General features: G+C 35.2%; 1 long non-coding RNA gene and 1 pseudogene across 1 annotated transcript in view; both read left to right on the top strand.

The window, feature by feature from the left end:
* The window catches only part of LOC115939774 (uncharacterized), a 262,165-nt gene that overhangs the window by 197,960 nt on the left and 46,875 nt on the right, over positions 1 to 17,330 (top strand). The gene's annotated exons all lie outside the window — the stretch shown is intronic.
* Positions 14,778 to 15,667, top strand: LOC102738266 (small ribosomal subunit protein eS1 pseudogene; annotated as a pseudogene).

Genomic DNA, 17,330 nt, shown 5'->3' with positions numbered 1-17,330 from the left:
CTTTAACTTCTCAGTCATATTGAACACTTCTGATCACTCTCTCCTTTTTGAAACATTATCAAAGGAAGAGACCATTGCTCTTTAACTGAAACAGAGAGCTGAATGTGAATGTGTTGTGTGTTAAGAAAGGGAGAACTGTATTTGAAAAGCACAGTCTTCTTAACAATCAGTAGAGGGGTGCCTGGATGGCTCAGACAGTTAAGCATCTGCCTTTGGTTCAGGTCATGATCCTAGGGTCCTGGGATCAAGCTCCCCATCAGGCTCCCTGTTTAGTGGGGAGTCTGCTTCTGTTTCTGCCTCTGCCCCTCCCCTCCTCTCATCCTTTCTCTCTGGCTATCTCTCTCGCTCTCTCTCAAATAAATAAAATCTTAAAAAAAAAAAACAATCAGTAGAGTCTGGAGAGCTATAGAGTGCAAAGACTGACAGACTTTCAGAAGTGGGAGTATCTGGAGATAGGTTAAACTTCAACATTGAAAGATTGGTTATTGGAATGAGGCTGTTGCTGATTAACTGACTTAAATGTATGGTTACCAAAGACAGTTGCTGCCATACAAGTCCTCATTGACCAATTGAGATGGATTTAAAACCAGCTCTGGAGATTATTTTTCATTTCTTGGACTGTGGCCAAAGAACAATCAGCCCTTTCCTTGAATTATTAGAAGTAAATCAACTTTTTAATTTCTCCCTTGGCCTCTGTTCTTCTTCTAACTTTCCTCTCATGTCATTAATTCCCCCATACTTGCCACACCATTTTCCCTTTTTAAATGCTAGACACTTAAGTATTAGAATTCCTACTGTCCATATACTTTATGTGCATGCAATTTCATGTGTCCTAAGACCTCTTCTCTCCTCATCAATCTCTTGATGATTTCAGCTATGTGTTTAAACACAATTTCCTTGCCTTTACCTCCCCAGAGTAGATTTCTTGCTGAGCTCTACCTCTCTACCTCATATTTATATATCTAACTGCTTAATTAATATCTTCATGCAGTTGTCCAATGCACATTTCAAGCTCACCATGGCCCAAATGAATCTTTCCCACTAAAAATTCACTTCCATTGATAGTCCTGTTCATCTCAGCTAATGGCAAGTAAATCATTATTTTTTACATTTTATTTTTATTGAGATATAGTTGACATATAAAATTGTGTAAGTTTAAGGTGCACAGCATGTTGATTTGATACATTTATATATTACAGTATGATTACCACCATAGCATTAACTAACACCTCTATCATGTTACCTAATTATCATTTCTTTTATGGTGGGGACACTTAAGGTCTAGTCTTTCAGCAACTTTGAAGCCTATAATATGCTATTGTTGTTTATAATCATTATGCTGTGCATTAGGTTACCAAGACTTATTTATCTACTATTTCCAAGTTTGTACCCTTAAACATCTAATTTCCCCACTCCTCACCCTCTGGTAAATACCATTCTACTCTCAGTTTTTAACAAGTTCAGCTTTTTTAGATTCACATATATCATACAGCATTTGTCCTACTCTGTCTGACTTATCTCACTTAGAAGAATGCCCTTATGGTCCACCATGTTGTCTCTAATGGCAGGATTTCCTTCTTGTCATGGCTGTGTAATATTCCACTGTGGTGTGTGTTTGTGTGTGTGTGTGTGTGTGTGTATGTCATTGTTTGATGGACACTTAGGTTATTCCATATCTTGGCTATTGTGAATAATAGTGCAATAAACATTGGGGTGCAGATACCTCTTCAATATCTTGTTTTCTTTTCCAATTGATAGATACCAAGAAGTGTGATTATTAGAAATATGGTAGTTCTACTTTTAAATTTTTGAGGAACCTCCATACCGTTTTCCTAGTGGCTGAATCAATTTACATTCCCACCAACAATGCACAAGGGTTCCATTATATCCACACCTCAATGACACTTATCTCTTATTTTCTTGATGATAATCATTCAAATAGGTGTGAGATGATATCTCATTGCTGTTTTGATTTTCATTTCCCTGAAGATTAACCATACTGAGCATCTTTTCATGTACCTATTGACCATTTGGAAGTCTTCTTTGGAAAAATGTATCTTTAGTTCCTCTGTCCATTTTTAAATCAGATTTTGTTGTTATTGTTTTTATTGAATTGTGTGAGTTCTTCAGATATCCTGAACACTCAATAAGGAAAAGACAGTTTCAACAAATGTTATGGGAAAACTGGATAACCACACACAGAAAAATGAAACTGGATCTTTTTCTTATACCACTCATAAAAATTAACACAAAATGGATTAAAGAATTCAAGACCTGATAACATAAAACTCGTAGGAGAAAACAGGGAAGAAGTTGCTTGACATTGGTCTGGGCAATGATTTTGTATTTGATATGACATCAAAACCTCAAGCAACAAAAACAAAAATCAGTAAGTAGAACTACATCAGAATAAAAAGCTTCTGCACAGAAAAAAGACACAATTAAAAAAAAAAGACAATATGGAATGGGAGAAAATAAAAGCAAACCACATATTAGATAAAAGGTTAATATCTAAAATTTATAAAGAATTCATACAGTGCAATAACCAAAAAAAAAAAAAAGCCACGAATTAATTTTAAAGTGGATGGAGGACCTAACGAGATATATTTCCAAAGAAGACATCCAAAGGGCTGATAGGTACATAAAAAAATATTCAGTCACAGGACAATGCAGCCCTATGCTATGTTGCCTTGTGAGGGCGGAGTGGCCCTGGGAAAGTTTTTCCTACCACTGTGACTAAACTTGTATTTTGATGGGGGTTTTTTTTGTTTGCTTATTTGTTTGTTTTACTGCCCCAATGGTGTGCTGAAATCTTTTGGGGGGAAAGCTGTTATTTCTGTAAATTTTCTCTTGTCCATGGTAATTTGCTCAGGTGGCACATTCTGGGTTTTTTCCAGGCTACTATTAGAGGGGTTGTGGCATGTCTGCAGGCTCTGCTGATTCTGCAGCCTTTAGGGAGATCTGTCTGCTTATTACTGGATGCATACATGGGTGAGACTCCTTCCAGGTCCCTTGGCATCTGGTGCTAGATCCCACAACATCCACAAAGGTGCTTTTGTTCATGGGTGGATATCTAATTCATTGTTAATAAATAGGGACAAAAAGGAGAAACATCGTACACGACCATACTCATATCTATCTCACTGTTCCTTCTAGCACCAATCTGTTCAGTTGGAGTAATCCTTGACTTTTCTCCTCTCACACCACACTATTCAATCTGTCAACAAATCCAGTTGACTGTAACTTCAGAATAAATCTGTAAAGTGATCACATCTTGCATTCTCCATGGCTGCCATCTTCGTCCTTAGCAGTATGATTGCTTGAGAAGATAACTGCAAAAGCCTCTAAACTCATCCTATTCGTATTCTTGATCTTCTCACCTACTATTAAGTTCAGCAACTATCCTAGTTTTCTTGGAACTTACCTGGGTTTAGCACTGACCTTCATATGTCTCAGGACACCCCTCAGTCCCACAAAGCTGGGACAGGTGGTCACCCTATCATTTACTCTCCAGACAATGTCCAGAGTTGTCTTTTAAAAATACAAATCAGATCATATCAATTGGCTATTCCAATCCTTTAGTGACTCCCTACTTCACTCAGAATAAATGCTGATATCCTTACAATGGCCTATAAGACCCTGTATTCCACTGCTTTCTGTGTTCTTCTAACTTTACTACAACTCCTCTTCTCATTATTTTGCAACAGCCACAGTGACTTTTATGTTCCTTGAACTTTCCTCTCTTAGGATCTTTGCATTGGTTGCTCCCTCTGGAATACTCACCCTTTAGATACATATGTGGCTCATAACCTCATTTATTTTAAGTCTTTGTTCAAATGCTACCTTCTCAATTATCTCCACCCTGACCATTTAGCTTAATGTTGCAGTGTCCACTCTCAGAACTCTGAAGCTTAGCTTCCATGCATTTTTTTCTCCATTGTATTTACCACCTTCAACATATTATGTAATATACTTACCAATTATGGCAATGTCTGTTAACAATGGAATATAAGCTAATGAGGATAGGAATTTTTATCAGTTTTATTTACTGTTGTATTCTCAGTGCTTAGAATAGTTCCTGGCACATGATAAGTCCTCAATACATATTTGTGAAATGAATAAATTAATGGCTCTATTTACCACCTACATGTGGATTGTTCTCTCTCTTTCTCTCCTCCTACTTAGACCTCTCTTAATAGTTCAGACCTCTACATATTTCTGTTTCCTTAACTATATCATCAGAGTGTCCTGCTGGAATTTCAAACTCAATTTATTCAAAGTGTAATTCATTATCTTCCTACTAAAGCCACACCTCTTCCAATATGTTCTTTTCTAGTGAATGACTATATTTTTATATCTGATTAAGCAAACAAAGAACTTGAGAGTTATCTATGACACCCTTTTCTCCATGATCTACCATATCTAAAATTCTATTACTTCCGAATAAGTGGAATCTCTTCATTTTACTCCATCTACACTGTCAACATCCGTGCTCACACTCCTCTCATTTCTCAGCTGGCAGATGTCTTTAACTGATTCTTAAAAATTTTCTCTCTTCTCTTTTATCCATTCTTCCCACTGCAGCCAAGCTGAAACACAAAAATATAATTCTGTCACCTTGGGAATACACCCATACCACCATCACTGTGCTCAAACATTTAAATATTTTTTATTGCATTTAGAAGAGAATAAGTACTAAATCATCAATATGGCCTCCAAGATCAGGTATGGTCTGGTCTTTGCCTACGTCACCAACTTTACCTAGTGCTAACTTCCCCCTAGCTCTCCTAATTCTATCCATAAAAGTCAGCTGCAGTTCCTTAAAAGCTTTATGCCCTTTCTATCTTGAGGCATGCATATATGCCTTCCTTCTGCCTGAAATGCAGTCCCTTTCTACCTTTTCCTAATTTACTGCTTGCATCAGAGCTCTGCTCAAACATTGATCTTTCTAGATAATGTTTTGGGACTCTCCAAATCTGGTCAGTGTCATGATTAGGCTCTCATAAAATCATGCATTTCTTTCTATAGTCCTTTAAAAGAGTAACAAATAATTAGGTGATTGCTTTTTAAATGTCTGTCTCCCTGATGAAGTATCAGTTACATGAGGGAAGAGACTATTTTTTTTCACTGTTGTTTCTCAAGCATTTAAACAGTTTGTCTTGGTCCATTTGGGCTGCTATAACAGAATAGCATGGACTGGGTAACTTATAAACAACGGAAATTTATTTCTCACAGTTTCTAAGGCCAGAAGTCCAAGATCATATTCCAGAATGGTTGTTTTCTGGTGCAGGCCCTTTCCAAGGCCCTTTCCACGTTGCAGACTACCAACTTCTAGCTATATCCTCACATGATAGAGTGGTTAGTGAGTTCTCTGGGTTCTCTTTTAGAAGAACACTAATCCCATTTATGAGGGCTCCATCCTCTTTATGTAAGTACTTCCCAAACATCCCATCTGCAAGCACCATCACATTGGGAATTAGGATTTCAACATACGAATTTTGAAGGAATACAAATATTGAGGCCATAGCATAATTCTTTGCACATTTTAGATGGATGGGTGGATGGATGGATGGGTGAGTGAAGATTAAATTCTAGTTGACAACTCTCTGGTTTTGTCTTTCCTCTCTCTTCTTTCTCCTTATGGCATATTGATGAAAGTCTTCTGAACTATATGATAGTTACATTTTGAGCATCACATCTATGGCAGCCTTTTTTTCAATAGTGATAATTATTTTCCTCCCCTTAGCAAGTATAGCTGCAAGTTAATCAGTAATTAATTTTGTAAAATTCATGTTATGTAAAATAATAACCCTGTACATGCTTTCATCTCTTAGTATAGTATGATATGAAGCCAGGATATCAGGAAACTAAAAGTCTTGGGAGAGCCTTTTACCTGAGAGGCTTTAGGTGAGGGAAAGTGTATAGGGTGAAATTAGGGTGATTATAGAGTGTTTTCATGGAAGACACTAAATGCTTATTGGAGTAGTTATCAGAATTACAAGTATAGATAAAAGCAAGTATTAGTAAGGTAAATTATACAATAGAAAATTTCTGCTCAGGGAGGAAACACTAGGCAAATTGATTAAATTCTCCTGGATAGAGCCTTGCAGATGATCCTGTAAAAACATCACTCACCTGTGTACTTATTTTGCCAACCGTATTAAAATAAGTGACTTATCTCTGAGTATTCCCACCCCCCAATTTGTATTCTTAACAGAAATGCACAAATCTGATTATATGAAATTTTTGGAAATATTGTGGAAATATATATTAGAAAACAAATTGTTACACTTGTTTCTGAAATGTAGGATGGCAGGATTAAGATGAACTCTTCTAACAAAGAATCAATATAATAATGGCTTAATAAAACAATTTTTCAGAAAGGTAACAATATGTGTATAAGTAGTTCAGAGCTAGATTAGATCTTTCACAGTGTTGGGACCCAGATCTAGCCTCTGCCCTTCAATCTCCAGGGTCCTGCTCCAATCCAGTACTACTTACCAACCATATTATAGCCTGTGGGAAGGACATAAGAGGTAGGAGAGAACATGCCCTAGAAAGGGTACATATCGGGTCTGCTCAGATCCCATTGGTCAGAACTTAGGGCTAACCATAGCTGACTCTAAAGGAGGTTGAAAAATACACTCATTATCATGAAGGCCATGTGTCTGCTAAAATTGGGGCTACTATTACTATGAGAGACAAAGAAAAGCATATTTTATAGGAAAACTAACAATCTCTATTATAGTAAATAAATCTAATCTCATTCATTTCTTACACATTTCTCACTCAACTTGTTTTCTGGAGTTGGTTTCCAGGGAAAATATTTTTTGGAATACCTTCTGCTTTTGGTTAAACAGGCCAATGCTAAATAAAAATAAAGATAACTAAGGTCAACATGAGAATGAGTGGAAATTCTTACATGGAAAAGTATTATAAGCTAGAAACGAGTAACAGAAGTCAACTGAATTATTAAGTTTTTCTTGATGCAAACAAAATTTTGTGAATATAGACTACCTGTGATGGAGACTCCACATCCTTTTTGTTTTCTCTATGCATCCTGAGTAGCTTGTGTTTTTCCTAGTTAATTTTTGCTCTAATCTGTAGTATCTACTGAATTAGGGAGAGACTATCTTCTTTCCCACTTATGTCATCTCATGTACACATTGCTGAAGTCTGGATGTGGAACAGTCAATATTTGATTTCTCCCAAAGACACCACTCACACAAAGCATTAATGTATATAGCAGAATTTACAGAGGGATTTTTGTAATGTTGGGCATGTGTGTGTTCATGTTTTATGTCCATATTGAAGACAACAAAATATTTATTATTAATTTGGTTGTTTCTTAAAGTGTCTCTTTAAAGTTTCTGTCAACTTAATCTTGAGCCTCCCCTCTCCCTTCTCTTTTCTGCTCTCTATCCCTCCTCGAAATTCCTGTTTATTTCCTATTTAAAACAACTTGGCTTTCTTCTACTTTAAAAAATTTTTCTCTTAGTTCTGTTCATGTGAAAATATTCTTTTAGGCATAGAGAATTCTTAACTAATTTTTGATATCAGATACCAAATATTGGTATGATAATCATCTTGCTATTTATGTTCCAATTATATTCATTTCCTGAATCTGAACTATCCAATAGAAATATGTGAGCCTCTTATTTACTTTAACATTTTCTAATATCACATTAACAAACTAAAAATAAACATGTATAATTAATATTAATAGTGTATTTTATTTAAATAAATCTAAAATATAATTTCAAGATATCAATATAAAAATTATTGAGAAATTTAATCTTTTTCTTTTTGTGCTGTCTTTAAAATATGTATATTTTAAACCTCTAGCAGCACATCTCAATTCATCTGCTAAATTTTCAATGGATATGCATAATTTCTATTTAGATTTCATAACATTTGTAGGGGAAAGATCAGATTTACATACTCAAGTCTTTGCCAATATAAATAAAAGTTTTCCAATACTTGAAGAGAAAAATAGTTTTTCTTTTATATTCACATCTACATTGATAAAACTTGTTCATCTTATATAGGAGAGTTGAGTTCACTTTGAAGCAAAAACACTTCAGTTTTAAAATTGTATCTGTATAACTTACATAAATTCACAACTTTTGCATCAATTTGTAGTTATTAATATTGAATTCAAAGAAGTACTCCATAACTTAAAGGGCAATTCTACATCTGACAATATAAACAAGGCTTTTAAAATTTTTTCTTGTAATTTTGCAATTAATTTCCATAGCAAAGTCCATTTTGCATATTGATTCATGTTAGAAATATTTGTAAAATCAATATTATTGGTTTATATTTTAAAAACTCTTAATTTCAAAATTAATTCTAATACCTCTCTCATCAGTTCATAAATAAAGCCTTTCTTTGAAGCTTTAAATTTAGTTTATTCATATGCAGTGAAAAAAAAATCCTAATTCATATTGCCATATATGTCTTTGATTCTTGAATATTTAGCAAGGATTTCTCTTGTTTCCAGAAAATTCTGAATTTGAGTTTACAATTCAGGAAATCTTTTTTAAAACTCTTCCATGCCTTAACCAATGAGTATTGACAAAGCACTAAAGATTATTAAATATGTTGTTTTGTGTTTCTTTCAAAAGTTTCAAAAATTGGATATGATTCATGTATTTATGACACTTTTTTTTTAAAGATTTTATTTTATTTATTTGACAGAGAGAGAGAGAGACAGCTAGAGAAGGGACACAAGCAGGGGGAGTGGGAGAGGGAGAAGCAGGCCCCTGGCTGAGCAGGGAGCCCGATGTGGGGCTCGATCCCAGGACCCCGGGATCGTGACCCGAGCCGAAGGCAGATGCTTAACGACTGAGCCACCCAGGTGCCCCTATTTATGACACTTTTGATCATCTACTTCAAAAGCCAAAGCATAAATATTTTTAACATTTCTCATACAGCGGGATAAAGCAGTAAGAGAACTATCAATCTCTTGTTTTAAAATCTCAATAAATCAGGGTGCCTGGGTGGCTCATTCGCTTAAGCGTCTGCCTTTGGCTCAGGTCATGACCCCAGGGTCCTGAGATTGAGCCCCACATCAGACTCCCTGCTCAGTGGGGAGTTTGCTTTTCCCTCTCCCTCTGCTCCTCCCCCGGCTTGTGCTCTCTCTCTCTCAAATAAGTAAGTAAAATCTTTTTAAAAAAATCTCAGTAAATCCATATTTTTGACCTAATATAGAGCACTGTTCATTGTGATAAAAAAAGTTTTTATTTTTCATATCTAGGTGAAATCCTTCTTTGAAGGATGCAAAATACTCAAATGTATATATGCCCTGAGGTTGATATTTTAGATTGCAGATTGACAACATTGCCTCATAAATTTGAAAGTCCATTGAGCCCAAATATTTAATTGAATAGTGTGTTTTGTTTTGTATGACTCATCTAAAGAAAAGAAAAAAAGGTTTTGCAATCTTTCAAATTTTGAATCAACTGGTCTTTGATATTCTTGAAAGATGTACTATGGGCAGTTGTTTGGTAGCTTCACTGAAGATCTGTCAAGTTTTAAAAGTCAAAATCTTTTCCTCATGACTCACTAACTAAATTTTCATAACTGAAATAATAATTTATTTTATCATCTCTTGATCTAAAAATGGCTTTTTGTGTATGTGTTCAAGAATCCAAGTTATTTTATAGCTGACCAATATTAATCTTAGATCTGTTAAAAATAATTTATAATTTTTTGGCATTTAATTTTAATTTAATTTAATTTTTTATTTTAGAGAGGGAGAGAGGAGGGGAAGGGTAGGGAGAGAGGGAAAGAGAGAATCTGAAGCAGGCTCCATGCCCAGCGTGAAGCCCAGTGAGGGGTTTGATCTCCCAACCCTGAGATCATGACCTGAGCTGAAATCAAGAGTTGGATGCTCAACCGACTGAGTCACCAGGCACTCTAATTTTTATTTTAAATGACTGATTTCTTCAATTCTTTTTTGGCTATTGAGATAAAATTTCTTATCAAATTTATTATGTCCACTTAACATTGTTCTCTTTATTATCCAAAAGATTGTTTTTGAAAATCAAACAACTTTTTCATTTTGCTCTGATGCAGCTAATTTTAATGGCCGTATGTATTTTTTAATTAAAAATAATTTAATTATGTTATAATTGAAATAATAAATATTTCAACTTGATGGTCAATTACAATTTATACAGGTACGATTGCAACTCTTGCTGTTTTCATAAAATACTCAGATTCAAATAAACACATCACAATGTTATGTAAAAAAAATACTCAAATTGAATCAATCCATAGACACCACCTGAATTGATGATAGACGTGTAATAGAAGAATTAATTAATGTTGCCAACATACACATTATAACAATAATATCTTACATGATCCAACAGTTAAAATGAAATATAGCTCTACCAAAATAATAAACTTGTATAACACAAAAATATTTTATGCCACTTAAGTTTTTAAATGTAAATAAATTAAAAGTAAATTAAAAGTTATATTCCTTAGACTCGCTAGCCACATTCAAATATTCAATGGCCACATGTGGCTAGTGGCTACTGTATTGAATAGGACAGTTATAGGTGCTACAGTGACATCTGTTAATGTTTAACTCTTAGTGATTTCTTATGTTTCATAATTGCAATAACTTTTAAAAGAGCATGTTTCTCTGGATTGTCTGCTTTGTCACAAATTGTGTCTTTTATGTATTCTTCCTACCTAGCATATTGCCAGTTCTTGGTAAATATTATATGAATAAATAAGCAGAACTATACTGTTTTATATTCCTTCCAATGATAGACTTTTCCAATATATTTAGGGCAACCTATAAATCCGGTCAAATCTAGAGACTAGGTCAACTGTTTGGCCTCTCTGCAGCCATCAGCTTTGGTTTCAATTCTCTTCAGGCATCTCAATCATCATTACTCATTTGAATGCTTTCCAGCCACCAAAATGTTGCTACTATCATTCTCCAAAATTCTCCCAAGCCCAGTGGGTTGATGCTTTTGTAATGTCATTTCAGGAAGGTATAGAAATAAATGCTTGTATCCAATTACCACATTTACCTTTTCTCTTTTAGCTCAATATAATCTGCATTTTGGCCTCCTCTTTATTATAGATATTCTCTCTAAAGTTATCAATGACCTGCATATTAGCAAATCTCACTGACTGTTTTCATTTCTACAATATTTCATGACTTTTATCTCTTCATTTTCTAGAGACAAATTTCTTCAATTTCTTCTCTTATTTCTGTATTCATACTTCTTTATTCTTCTTCATGCTTTCCCCTTCTGTTGGTCTCTTAAAAAACCTCTATATTCTTATCTATTCTTTTTTTTTTTGCATTTTTATTATTATGTTAATCACCGTACATTACATCATTAGTTTTTGATGTAGTGTTCCATGATTCATTGTTTGCATATATCACCCAGTGCTCCATGCAGTACGTGCCCTCTTTAATACCCATCACCAGGCTAACCCATCCCCCCAGCCCCCTCCCCTCTAGAACCCTCAGTTTGTTTCTCAGAGTCCATAGTCTCTCATGGTTCGTCTCCCCCTCTGATTTCCCCCTCTTCATTCTTCCCTTCCTGCTATCTTCTTCTTCTTCTTTTTTTTTTTTAACATATAATGTATTATTTGTTTCAGAGGTACAGGTCTGTGATTCAACAGTCTTACACAATTCACAGCACTCACCATAGCACATACCCTCCCCAATGTCTATCACCCAGCCCCATCCCTCCCACCCCCCACCACTCCAACAACCCTCAGTTTGTTTCCTGTGATTAAGAATTCCTATTCTTTTTGTATTTTTATATAGACCTTAATTTTTCACTGAACTTAAGACCATTCAAATTTAAACTCATTATTTTCTCACAGAAATACATTTCTTCTCTTATGTAAATTCTATACAAGAAAGAAATATGTTTCCCTTCTGCATAATTTCATTTCCAATCCTAGCAGGTGCCAGCATGTAGTAAGCATATAATAAATGTTGTAGAATGACTAAATGAATGAAAACTCATTTTAAATTTTGTTTTCTTACATCTCTAACTAGATATCTTCAATTACCTCCATTGGATTTTCTTTCTCTGCCACCAGTTAAATGTTGTTCCCCTGGTTCATCCTGGGCCTTCTATGCATTTCACTCCAAACTCTCCCTGTTTTCTCTTAGCCATGACTGTAACTATTCTATTTATACTGGTGATTACTTATGTTTGGATTTCTAGTTCCAGATTTTATATAAAGTTCCAGACTCACATTTTCAATTGCCTACTATGCACCATCAGAGTCTCACTCTGGCTCCTAAAATTTAACACTTAACCATATCCAACAATTTCTTCTCCACCATCCATCACAATCTTGTCTCCATCTTGCTCCCTATCCTGGATTATGGAATTACTACCCACCGAACTGTTCATGATGCACTCTCCCTCCATCTCCCCCTATCAGGGAATTAGTGACCAAATCCTGTTGTCCAATTCATAGAATTTAAAATCCAGTTGCCTTTGTAGGTCAAGTGCTTCTATTTGATCAATAATTCCTTTTTTTCCCCATTTCCTTATTGCAAGACTGTCCCACCTGATCTTCCTGTCATCATTCCTTCCCATTTTAGTCCATCTTCCATATTCCCTTATTATCTAGATGATTATCTTCCTAAAATTCTAACTTGGCTATATATCTCTCTTGAACAAAACCTTTTTATTTTTGTCTCCTATTATCTACACACAGAAGGACCTCACAACCTATTTTTCTAGACTTAACTCACAGCTCCTCTCCTCCACCTTTAACTTCTATAATGAGCAGTGGCAGGCTGTCTATTAATAAACCCAGTGGAATTATTTTATCTATTTCTGAAACTGCTATCTCCTTTAATGCCTTTTTTGTATATTTTTAGAGAAATATATATATTTCCCTCTGCCTGGAATGGCTTTCTGCCTCATCTTTGCCTGAGGAATCATTCAATACTCCTTGCACATGGATATTCACAGCTTATCTGTAGGTTCTAATATAAAAACACATGTATAAATCTATCATTATTTGAGAAAGTTATTCTCTTGCAAATCTTCCACCTTCCAGAGGGGAGATGTATGAAAATAAGGGGACATAATCAAATAAATCAATCCTGCTAATTAGTAGCATCGCAGGTTGGAGTCTGGCCAGTCTCACACCTAGCTTAGGAGCAACTCAAATTCTATTTCTGCTCTGATACTTTCTTACCAGGCAGTCAGCGACTTTCTGTATTTCCTTTGTATTTGGTTCAGAGTCCCATTAAAGCACATATTAAATAGTTTTCTAGTCATTGGTTGACATGTCTACTGAAATGTGATTTTCTTATGGACAAATCCAATTCATCTTTATATCCCTGGATATATAGTTTACTCTAAATTCATTTCTTTTGAATGAGTAAATTTAAAAGGACAAAGGAGTGGGGTATGTTGAAGACCTGTGAATGAAAAAAAGTGTTCTTGATAGCTCTCTAGTTTCTTGGTTATATATTTCTAGAGGGTAGACTATACCTGCCAAGCTAAAAATTTTTAATAAAGAGTTCCTTTCAAAGGAAGTCTCTAAAATAGCAGCATTTCTTATGTTTACAGGTTGAGATTTCAGTTTGTATGGATCAGAACTTTTGTTCAGGAGCCTTTAAGTAACCTCATGTATGGAGATTAGCTTTTCATGGACCCTTTTGTGGCATGAGCAAAGCCACAACTCCTGTGATCCCTGGTATATAAAATTGCTAAGTGGGAAGGAGAAGGAGGACTTTGCCCAAGAATCTCAGGGTCTACTTGGAAGTAAATGAACAAACAATGCTTTCCCCTTTTCTCATTTAATATAAGAGAGTATTTTTATTTAAAATTCTTGCCATGGAAGGTACTGTAAAAATAATATTTTAATCATCAGGTCATTTATTAAAAGGTATGATATTGGCCCAAGTGTTAGTCTCTACCCTTTAAAAACATAAAATCCAAGAACTTGAGAGCTATCAAGAATAAGTTTTTGTTTTTGTTTCTTAATTTCAGTGTTAGGGAGATTTACTTTAGTGAAGTACAGCTCTCCAACAAAGACTGATGGCAGGCATGTTTGTTAAGTGTCCTAGAAACACATCATCTTAGGGAGGGAAGAAATCTAAACTGGAGTAACCTGAGTTACTAAGGGCAAATGTAAGTTTAACTGTGGCTACTTCTGGCACTTGCTCTAAATCCAAAAACTTGGCAAGAAATTTGCTTTGGGGAATACTAGCTGTATATGTGAGTACAAACTATAACAGTTATAATTTGGGGCCCACAAGTGGCACCACATTAGGAACTATGTTAGGCATATGGACCTGGTATTATCCTGTGGACAAATTTCCAAAGGACTGTGTAGAATTCTGCTCCAAGAATAATAGCAGTAGTACTTAAGCTAGGCTCCAGATCCTTCTACTCTTGCTGTCAGGAGAAAATCAACTTACCTTTGGACTGGGTAAGCTTACTCTGGGATTCCTGGATAATTAAAGGGCAGGGAAAATGAGTCTTGATGGGGCCTGGTGAGCTCTCTGCTAATAAGTCATGAAGAATTTGAATGATTAATTAAAGAACAGGGATGGTATATTTGCTCTCTGCTGTTGTGGTGAGGCTCATACTAGTTAAATAGAGTACTTTGTAGAACTACTTTTGATACTTTGTAGAAGTCCAATGGTGTGACATCTTTTAGTAAAATCATACAGTTATGAGTCCTCAATAAGTGAAAAATACTATACACATGAGAGAAGCTTTATAATAGATTATTAGTATAATTAGAATTTACATAAGAATATTTGTGAACCTTTTGGCTCCCTGAGCAGCGCCATGGCGGTCGGCAAGAACAAGCACCTTACGAAAGGCAGCAAAAAGGGAGCCAAGAAGAAAGTGGTTGATCCATTTTCTAAGAAAGATTGGTATGATGTGAAAGCACCAGCTATGTTCAACATAAGAAATATTGGAAAAACATTAGTCACAGAACTCAAGGAACCAAAATCGCATCTGACGGCCTCAAGGGTTGTGTTTTTGAAGTGAGCCTTGCTGATCTGCAGAATGATGAAGTTGCGTTTAGAAAATTCAAGCTAATTACTGAGGATGTTCAGGGCAAAAACTGCCTGACTAATTTCCATGGCATGGATCTTAGCTGTGACAAAATGTGCTCCACAGTCAAAAAATGGCAGACCACGATTGAAGCTCATGTTGATGTCAAGACTACCAATGGTTATTTGCTTCCTCTATTTTGTGTTGGTTTTACTAAAAAATGCAATAATCAGATTCGGAAGACCTCTTATGCTCAGCACCAACAGGTCTGTCAAAATTGGAAAAAGATGATGGAAATCATGACCCAAGAGGTGCAAACAAATGACTTGAAAGAAGTGGTCAATAAATTAATTCCAGACAGCATCGGAAAAGATATAGAAAGGGCTTGTCAGTCTATTTATCCACTCCATGATGTCTTCGTTAGAAAAGTAAAATGCTGAAGAAGCCCAAGTTTGAACTGGGAAAGCTCATGGAGCTTCATGGTGAAGGTAGTAGTTCTGGAAAAGCTACTGGGGATGAGACCGGTGCTAAAGTTGAACGAGCTGATGGATATGAGCCACCAGTCCAAGAATCTGTTTAAAAGTCAGACATTTAATGGTGACAAATAAAAAATCATACTTGTGATGTTTAAAAAAAAAGAATATTTGTGAAAATATTATAATAGCAGTTACTCTCAGTGAAATTATTCTAAACCATGTAAATGAAATAAACTTACCAACATTATTTCTCTGATCTTGTACAAGGGAGCTGTCTTGGGTATAACTCTATAATAAACCATTTATCCAAGGCTTTGAGGCAGATGTGCTTAAGTCTGAAATGCAAATAACACATATTTAGAAGTAAAACATATTCTAACTAGGAGAAAAAAGGCAAGACTTTTGCTGTCATTCATGACCCATTTAATCCTATTGCTTTACATTCATTATGAATGTCTCTGAATGGTGCCAAAATAGGTGAAAAGGGGAAGATTAAATCATGTTCAACCAACCACTTGTTTGCCCACACTGTGCCAAAAATAAACATGCCTTTAATTGTTTTTTCTTCAGCGAGGTGGCTGATTTTTTTCTATTCTCATTCTTATTTTTTTCTTCCTTCTTTGCTTTGAATTTAATTTGCTCTCCTTTTTCCAGTTTCTTAAGGAATTAGGTTATTTATTTGAAGTCTTGTTTCTTTTCTAATGTAGGTGTTTAAAGTTATAGATTTCCATTTAAGCACTACTTTCACTGCATTCCGTAATTTCAATAATATATAAAAACATGCTCCTATAATAGTTTCACTTTCCTCCCTCCTTTATACATTTGTCACAAATTATATCTTTATACACTGTGTGCACACCAACTTTGATAAATATTGTATTATGCAGTTGCCTTTTAAATTAAATAGTAAAAAAAGGAGTTAAAAACAAAAAAATAGATTTACACTTTCTTTTATATTTACCGATGTAGTTATCTTTACCAGTACTCTACCTCTTCATGTGGTTTCAGGTTACTGCCTGTTGTCATTCATTTCTGGCAGAAAGATTTCTTTAGATTTTCTTCTAATGCAAGGCTGCTAACCAAAAAATAGATTAGTTATTTTTTATCTGCAATTTTTAAAATTTTCCTTTATTTTTGAAAAATAGTTTTGCCAGAAATAGGATTCTCAGTTGACAGTTCCTTTCAGAACTTTGTGTCATCCCACTATCTTCTTGCCTTCATGATTTCTTATGTGAAATCAGCTGTTACTGTTATTGAGGATCGCTTATATGTAATGAGTCACTTCTTTTTATTTTTTCATTTTTTTATTATGTTAATAACCATACATTACATCATTAGTTTTTGATGTAGTGTTCCATGATTCATTGTTTGCATATAACACGCAGTGCTCCATGCAGAACATGATCTCCTTAATACCCATCACCAGGCTAGCCCATCCCCTCACACCCCTCCCCTTTAGAACCCTCAGTTTGTTTTTCAGAGTGCATAGTCTCTCATGGTTCGTCTCCCTTTCCGATTTCCCCCACTTCATTCTTCACCTCCTGCTGTCTTCTTTTTTTTTCTTTTTTTTTTTTTAACATATAATGTATTATTTGTTTCACAGGTACAGGTCTGTGATTCAACAGTCTTACACAATTCACAGCGCTGACCATAGCACATACCTGCCCCAATGTCTATCACCCAGCCACACCATCCCTCCCACGCTCCAGCAACCCTCAGTTTGTTTCCTGAGATTAAGAATTCCTCATATCAGTGAGGTCATATGATACATGTCTTTCTCCGATTGACTTATTTCGCTCAGCATAATACCCTCCAGTTCCATCCACGT

The sequence above is a fragment of the Leptonychotes weddellii genome, chromosome 1, assembly GCF_054177405.1.
Source record: "Leptonychotes weddellii isolate Sample4059 chromosome 1, ASM5417740v2, whole genome shotgun sequence".
NCBI classification, from domain to species: Eukaryota; Metazoa; Chordata; class Mammalia; order Carnivora; family Phocidae; genus Leptonychotes; species Leptonychotes weddellii.
This window is presented reverse-complemented; position numbering and strand designations above follow the sequence as displayed.